Source organism: Ursus maritimus, unplaced genomic scaffold, assembly GCF_017311325.1.
Source record: "Ursus maritimus isolate PB19 unplaced genomic scaffold, ASM1731132v1 scaffold_2, whole genome shotgun sequence".
Taxonomy (NCBI): domain Eukaryota; kingdom Metazoa; phylum Chordata; class Mammalia; order Carnivora; family Ursidae; genus Ursus; species Ursus maritimus.
Genome location: NW_024424452.1, coordinates 51120184 through 51129096, shown reverse-complemented (window position 1 = coordinate 51129096; position 8913 = coordinate 51120184).

The window sequence follows — 8913 nt, the reverse complement described above, 5'->3', positions numbered from 1 at the left end:
GAACCAACATGTTAAAACATTAGCATTTTTTAAATATTTAAAATGGCTATTAAATTGTGGGTTTTATTCCAAAAGACTCCGCACACCACCGAAGTTGACAATGTAATGAGTAATTCTGTCAACCCTGTGACCAATTGCATCTAAAGGGCTGCACCTCTCCCACATTAAAAAAGTACTTGTGTCAGAACCCGGCTGGCTTAGTCTGTAGAGCAGGTGACTCCTGATCTCACAGCTGAGTTCGAACCCCATGTTTGGTGTAGAGATTACTCAAAAATAAAATCTTAAAAAAAAAAAAAAAAAGAAAGGAAGAAACCAAAGTACTGATGAGTCTATACTATGCATACACATTAACAAATAGGAGATTAATAAACTACTCAAATTATTTTGTGTAATTTCCCAAAATAATAAAAAAGCAGAAATTCTAAGCTATCTACAATAACCTCGGCCACACAGAAAAAGCAAATCCAAACATAACTTAACATGTGTTAGGAAGGTGACCGATCCGACGTTTACTCTGGCGTTGACCACATCCATAAGGGTGTGGAGTAAAGCAGCCCTATCAGTCCGCAGTGTACTTGAGTGTTCCAGCAATTACCCTGCCACCATTAATTTAAAATAAATGCAACCTCAGTTGTAATGCAATCTCAGCTACTACAATTGTCTGCCTTGTTCCCCCTGAACCCAACGAAACATAAGGTAGTCAAGTGGATTGAAGATCTTTTCTGAGAAGAGGGAGGGAAGGATATGTAAGTAAAGGGGAGTATGCTAAAAGAGGGGAAAGATGATGGGATTTTAACTTTCAAAACGGTATTTCTACGCGCAGCTCTAGGTCTCCAGGGAAAGCCATTTCAAAAAGGGAGACGGGAGTTGGCTGAGAGTCATCCCTCTTAGAGAAAAGGTCCGAGGCTGAGCGACGTGTCGCCCTACCCGGGCTCATACCACGCCTCCCTCCATGCCCGAGAAAACAGTCTTCAGGAGCAGACCTACATGCCAAGGGACGGAAGACGAGGGGCGCAGACCTTACTCCGTGTACAGTTTCGGGGAAAGGGCAGGCCTAATCTCCCAGACCGCGACCGCCACTGCGCAACGCCGGGCGCGGCGACCTTCCCTGCCCCGCACCCTCCCCGGCTGATGCAACCCACGCAGGTCGGCGGCCTCGGCCCCTTACCCAGCGGAGGGTCTCCGGCATTCACGGTCAGACAGAGCGTCGCCATCTCCGCCGGTCTGCGGCTACCTGTCACCGCGCCTGCCTGGCCGTCAGAACCTCTCCAAACCCGCCGAAAGCAAGAAGCTGCAACGTGTGCGCGCGCCTGACGCTGCCGCAGCCTTCGCCCCTCCCCTGCGTCGTGGCTGCCGCCGTCTCCGCGCACACCGCGGTGCGTCATCGCCGTGCGCCGTCTCCGCCCCGCCGCGGGGCCCGAAGCCTTCGACCCCTCCCTTCTGCATCTGGGGACAGGAGGGCTTACGTGGCGATTCACGCCGCCGGGGGAGACGCCGAAGCGAACTAGACTTTACGACACTTCGTAAAGAGAGGAGAGCAAGTTGTGAAATCGTTTCCATCGTAGGAGCGGGGTGCGCGTGAGCCACCAGACAACACGCAAGTGGAGCAGTGTGTTGTTGATGGCACTGTGTGTTTGTAAACACAGAAGAGTCGTGGAAGCATGCACACCACACCGACAGCCATGGTTTCTTTGGGGATGGGGGAAGGTTTTCTAATGTTTCCTCCTGTTTTTCAAAAGAAGAATGTATTTCCAAGAGTTATTTTCGTACGTGAAAATCATGCTTAAAAAGTGAGGATTTATTTATAAAAGGCATTACTAAAAGCGGTGCCGGAAATTGTGTTGGCTTTGTTTGCCTGGACTCTGCAAGCGTGCCTTTCACGGGGTCATCGGATTTCTCCTCCCCACCCTCTGTGGGTAGGGGTGAGTGGGTGGGTGCGCGCGCGCGCACTCCAAAGGCTGGTATTCGAGTCAAGGGGCCAAGAATTACCAAAAAAAAAAAAAAAACCACCTCAACCTCATCCCTCCACCCACACCAGATGCCCCACGTGGCATTAAGTGCGCTCACATGGTGCTATTTAACTGGAGGCTAGGGTGGTCCAAAGTGGAGAAGGGCGTCACTCACCTGTTTGCGGTGGGAAGTCTGGAAGCCTAGGCTCAGCTGGACCCCACTCCCTCTGCATAGTTTCTTGGGTCCGCTCCATGTGAAGCCTCCAGCGGGGTAGTATTCTTACAGGGTGTCTGGGTACCGTGAAAGTGAAGGTTCCGAAAGGCCAAGATGTAAACTGCGACGTTCCTTCTGATCTAGCTTTAGAAATCACACAGCATCACTTTTGGGACACTTGATTGGTGACCACTGAGTCCCACAGGGCCCGCACAGATACAAAAGAGGGGACTGCACAAAGGCATGAATACCAGGAAGTATGGTTCACTGGGGTAAATAGATTAAATTGTGTCTCCCAAGAAAAGATATGTCCAAGTCCTAGCCCTCAGTCCCTGTAAATGTGACTATTGGGAAATAGAGTTTTTGCATTTATGTAATGAAGTTAAGGATCTCGAGATTACATCATCCTAGAAAGAGGGAAATTTGACACACTTTAATGAAGTCACAGAGACACAAAAGGAAGGGCCACAACAGGTCAGGTTGAAAGTCAGGATGTCTGCATCACTAATTTCAAAAGTTTCTTACTAAATTAAAGAAACCCACTGATGCACATGAACTGAACATCACGACCAACAGGCTCTATGGAAAAATTATGCATGTTCCTTCAGGACTTGGATAATGTTAACAAACTTAACCTAGCCAGTGTGGACTCTGTTGATTATGTATACACTGAAGAAAGTTAAGAAAGGTTAATTTCTGGGTGGAAAGCCAAACAAATGAAGAACACCAAGGATTACTTCACAGTGGCTCTCTTAGCAGCTCTGTTGTACTGGTTCTGATGAACACAGTCTATTTCAAAGGGCAGTGGGACCAGAAATTTGATAACATACTGAAGAAGAATTTTGGCTGAACAAGAATATGAGCAAATCTAAGCAGATGATGAAACAAAGCAAGGTCTTTAGTTTTGCCTTCCTGAAGGATGTACAAGCCAAGATCCTGGAATACCATAAAAAGGCAAGCACGACTTTGCTGATCTAGGCATGATTGATCATGCAGATCTCAGCAAGATTTTGCTGCTGCCAAATGAAGTAAGTGGTCCACAGAAGCTTGAAGATAAACTCGCCACTAAAAAAATTGATAACCTGGGCAACTCACAGAATACGAGTGAGAGAGAGACGTGGATTTGTACTTCCCTCCGTTCAAAGTGGAAGAGAGCTCTGATGTCAAGGCCATGCTGGGAGCCATGGGAATAGTGGCTGCCTTCAGTCAGCCGGGCATGACCAGGAGCCAGGGGGCTGAGTTGTCTAAAATCCTACACAAGTCCCTTGTGGAGGTGACTGAGCAGGGCACAGAATCTGCAGCTGACACTGGCATGGAAACTTCCAACATCATTGCCAATTTACGAAAATTTCCATTGTGATCACCCTTCTGTTCTTCAATCACATTCAAACCAACAGCATCTTTTTCTTTGGCAGAGCCTCTCCTCCCTAGATGCTATCAGCCAGTCACTACTTTTGGTAAAAGCTCACAGAGTTGTTCCAGTAAATTCACTGCTAGAAATAAACAGGTTCTATTTGATTTGTTTTCCGTTCTAATATCAGTTACAACCAAGAATTTTTAATAGTTGAAATAGCATGTCTGCCTATTTCTCTCTCCACACACATGTAAACCTATATTTTCCCCACGAAAATTGCCTTTAAATAAAAAAAAAAAATTCCCTTCAGGGGCACCTGGGCAGCTCAGTCACTTAAGAGTCCAACTCTTTTTTTTAATAATAGTTTTTTATTATATTATGTTAGTCACCATACAGTATATCCCTAGTTTTTGATGTAAAGTTCCATGATTCATTACTTGTGTATAACACCCAGTGCACCATGCAATACGTGCCCTCCTTAATACCCTAAGTGTCCAACTCTTAATTTTGGCTCAGGTCATGACCTCAGGGTTGTGAGATCCAGCTCGGCATTCAGGCTCCACGTCAGGCTCTGCAGTGGGCATGGAACCTGGGTAAGATTCTCTCTCACTCTCCTTCTGCCCCTTCTGTCCCCACTCACGTTCTCTCTCTAAAAAGTAAATAAAATAAAAATAAAAATAAATCCCTTTGGACAAAACATGCAACTTCAAGAACGGACAAAGGGATATTTCAATACTGCGTCTTCTGAAGTTAAAATACCGTTTGTGAACTGTTTTACATTAATTAAACCAAATTACAACTGCTTTTCAAATTTGTTAATCCTGACTGCTCCATTTCTTTGAATTCAGGTAGTATCTGGGACCCTTACATATCTCCTTTATTTTATAAAACATATTATCAGTAAACCAATGACTTACTCAAAGTAGAATACTAGCACATCTTTTATCTACACTTTCTTTTGCCTGAAATTATTTTCCCCCAGATTTTCATTATGACTGACTTATTTAAATCTCAGACCTGAATATAACTTCACATATCCCTTTTGCCGTCTTTAAGCTTTTAATTTTTGCTAATCTTGCATTTCTTATCTATAGCCTTTCAGACATAATATTTACAGATTAATGTCTTTTAAACATACAAACACAAAAGTGAGAAATGGAACTGTTACCTGTTTAGCCTTGTTAAGATGGTCCCATAACCTGTTTAACCTCATATTCTCCATTAATGGTCTGTCTCCACTAGTAAATTAGATAAAATGTTCTACTTGAAATCAGAGTAGTCTTGGATCTTTGGTTACTTTTTCTGTTTTAAATTTATCCTTTTAAAATCACTTAGCAGAGAGCTCCTTATGCTACTGCCCCTTCAGCTTCTATGTTCTGGCCCTTTTATTATATATCTGCTTTATTTATGATTATGGACTCATAATTTATTCAAACATAAAACAACGAAAGAGCCTTTTATTTTTCCTGGTCACAGCATCATTAAATGGCCAAGGGATAATACTTTTTCTAAATGTATGGAAACACTTTAATAAAGTTAAATGAGGTAATGGTTAGAGGGGGTAGGGAAAAGAGAATCATAAAGTGCCATATGATGCCATTAAGATGAGAAAACTTGTATTATCATGCTCAGCATTATTTTTATTTTTTACAAAATATTTTATTTATTTATGACACAGAGAGAGACAGCAAGAGAAGGAACACAAGCAGGAGAAGTGGGAGAGGGAGAAGCAGGCTTCCCACTGAGCAGGAAGCTGATGTGCGGCTCGATCCCAGGACCCCAAGATCATGATCTGAGCTGAAGGCAGACGCTTAACAACTGAGCCACCCAGGCGCCCCCTCAGCATTATTTTATGACTATTAAGAACTCCAAGGTGAAAGTCATATTCCTCCCTGGTTGTGGGCCCTTCCACTTCATCAGCTTATACCTCATGTAATTCTGTCAGATTTGGTCAGCTTCCACGTAGGTAGTAAGCAACGTATTCACGCAGTGCTAATACTATAATAGATTATGCTGATAGCTGCCCTCTCCCAAAAACATACTCCTCTTGGTCAATATGACTTTTAAGATTTCTTTGATGTTATTAACTTTCACAAGAGTCCAACAGAGTTTCCAGCACATCAAAGATGTACAGTCACTAAATATTATGGAGTGATTGACTATTATATGATATACAGGGAAAAGATCGCTGTTTATTTGCTGAGAAATCCTTGGGTCTCTTTTCAAAATTCTTCCCGTATTGAGGATCTTTTACCATATGATGCACTTGGGAATCCACAAAGAATACTGAAATTATTTATTCAACAAACAAGGGGCGCCTGGGTGCCTCCGTCAGTTAAGCATCTGACTCTTGATTTCGGCTCAAGTCGTGATCTTAGGGTCGTGGGATTGAGCCCTGTGACAGGCTCTGCACTCGATGGGGTGTCTGCTTGAGATTCTCTTTCTCCCTCCGCTCCTCCCCCTCTCTAAAATAAATAAATAAATCTTTTAAAAAAATGAATAACCAAGTAACCTGTTTTTGAACACCTTCAGCGATGAGGAACTTAATACCACCCAAGACACCCCCCTCTGTTTCTAAACACCTATAACTATTAGATGCATCTGAATCTGCTTTTCTGTTCATCTGTCCACTATCCTCAGAGGCTCTGCAGAACAGCTCTGGCATCCTCCACAGCACAACTTTTCATACATTGACGGCTGTCATGATATCTCCCATGTCTTTGTTCTCTAGGCCAGATGTCTCCAGTCCTTTCAATAATCCTTCAAATGATAGTTTTAATCGATCCCAGCTGCCGTCTTCCAAACATGCTCCAGTTACTCAATATGCCTTTTAAAATGTGATCCTCAGAACTGAACAAAATGTTCTGGGTGTGGTGTGATCAGGGCAGAGTGCAGGCAGAAGTGCTCTTTTATTTTGCCCATCACAAGGCTATTAACTATACCACATTAACTCTTTACAGTCGCATTAAACTGTTGACTCCTGTTAAGACTGTCAACAATTCCAAGACAGCTCAAAAATAAACCCATACTTACAAGGTCGATTAATCTACGAGAAAGAAGGCAAGAATATAAGCAAATCTTTTTAATAAATGGTGTTGGGAAAACTGGACAGCTACATGTAAAAGAATGAAATCCGACCCCTTTCTCACACCACATACAAAAATAAACTCAAAATGGATTAAACCTAAATGCAAGGCCTGAAATCATAAAAAATCCTAGAAGAGAATGCAGGCAATAATTTCTCTAACATTAGCCGTAATAACATTTTTCTAGATATGCCTAGAAATAAAGTCATCAAAATAAAAAGTTCTTCGGCACAGCAAAAGAAAAAATCAACAAAAGGCAAATGAATAAATGAAAGTTTGCACAAAGTACAAAGGTAGCTCAGAGGATGGAAAATGATTATCCATGGTGAGTTGGGGAGGGAGGAGAAAATAGGAAAGGAAAGCTTCCAATAAGAGATGGCACATCTAGGGGACGGAAAAAAGAGTTCAAAGGAAGAACAAGAGCTAAAGCCTGGGGTCATGAAGCTGTGTGCATTTAGAAAACTGGCCAATTCGCTACTGTCAGAATGTAAAATATTTTGCAATGAGAGATTACAAGGCTGGAAGGTAGGCAGACACTATAAAGAGTTGTGAGGAGCCATATTTTATCCTGTGATAGGAAATCCTTGAAGAGTTTTAAGCGATGCTGAGAGATATGATTAGGATTACATTTTACAAGGACCATGGCAACAACAATATGGCAGGTGGATTGGGGTGCGCAGAAATGGTGGCAGAGAGACCAGTTAAGATGTGATTACAACTGTCCAAATGAGAGAAGATAAAAGATGAAGGCCTAGGGGCGCCTGGGTGGCTCAGCCATTAAGCGTCTGCCTTCGGCTCAGGTCATGATCCCAGGGTCCTGGGATCAAGCCCCACATCGGGCTCCCTGCTCGGTGGGAAGCCTGTTTCTCCCTCTTACATTCCCCTCACTTGTGTTCCCTTTCTCGCTGTCTCTGTCTGTCAAAGAAATAAAATAAAATCTTAAAAAAAAAAAAGGTGAAGGCCTAAACTAAGGCAGCGAAAATCAGAATTGAGAACAGAGAGCAAGTTGCAGACACGTTTAAGAGGTAGACCCAGTGGTGACCGATGAGATGCTGGGGAGGGACTGGTGGCAGGGAAGCCAGACTTCAGGGTGGATGACTGGGTGGACGGTTATGTCATCATCTAAGAAGGGAATACAGGAAGGAAAACAGGTTTGGCAAAGTTCTGGCCCTAAACTGATGTTTTGAGATGCTTGTAAGATATCTAGATGAAAATATCCCATAGTGTGTGCCTATTATAATTCTGAGGCTAAGCTGAAACATCTTGCTGGAGTCCAGTGATTGTTGACATTGTTGAGATAAACCAGGAAGAGGATAAGGAGCTGTGCTATGTAATACGATGGGAACTAGCCACATGGGGCTATTTTTTTCTAATAACTTCATTAAAATATAGTTCACATACCATACAATCCACCAATTTAAAGTGTGCATTTCAATGGTTTTTTTAGTATATTCAGAATTGTCCAATAATTAAGACAATTTTATTTTTATTTTTTTTAAAGATTTTATTTATCTATTTGACAGAGATAGAGACAGCCAGCGAGAGAGGGAACACAAGCAGGGGGAGTGGGAGAGGAAGAAGCAGGCTCACAGCAGAGGAGCCTGATGTGGGGCTCGATCCCACAATGCCGGGATCACGCCCTGAGCCGAAGGCAGACGCTTAACCGCTGTGCCACCCAGGCGCCCCTAAGACAATTTTAAACCATCACTCCAAAAAGAAACCCTGTACCTTTTGCTCTTGACATGACTGATGGCTTTTCATCCAGTTTTCAGTGAAGACATCACCTTCCCAGAGAAGATACCCGCTTTATGTAAAGGAGATCTTTGGGGCGCCTGGGTGGCTCAGTCCGTTAAGTGTCTGCCTTCAGCTCAGGTCATGATCCCAGGATCCTGGGATCGAGCCCCCACATCAGGCTCCCTGCTCAGTGGGGAGCCTGCTTCTCCCTCTCCCTCTGCCCCTCCCCCTGCTCATGCTCACCCCCCCCCCCGTACTCACTCTCCCCTCCCGAGCTCTCTCTCTCTCTCACATAAAATCTTTTTCAAAAATTAAAAAAATAAAGGAGATCCTCCTCCAGTTCCCCCATCCTGCCCCTGTTGCTTTCTAACTAATCCTCCTAATTGATTTCCTCTGCAGCTTTACCACAATCTAAATAATTTCATTTACTTATTCATTATCTGATTTGCTTCACAAGAATATGAGCTCAACAGGAGACACTTGGGCCAGTGTTACGTCCACTGATGAATGTTTAGTACCTAGAGCAGTGACTAACATATAGCACATGCTCAAAGCATTTTTTGTTGAACGTACAAA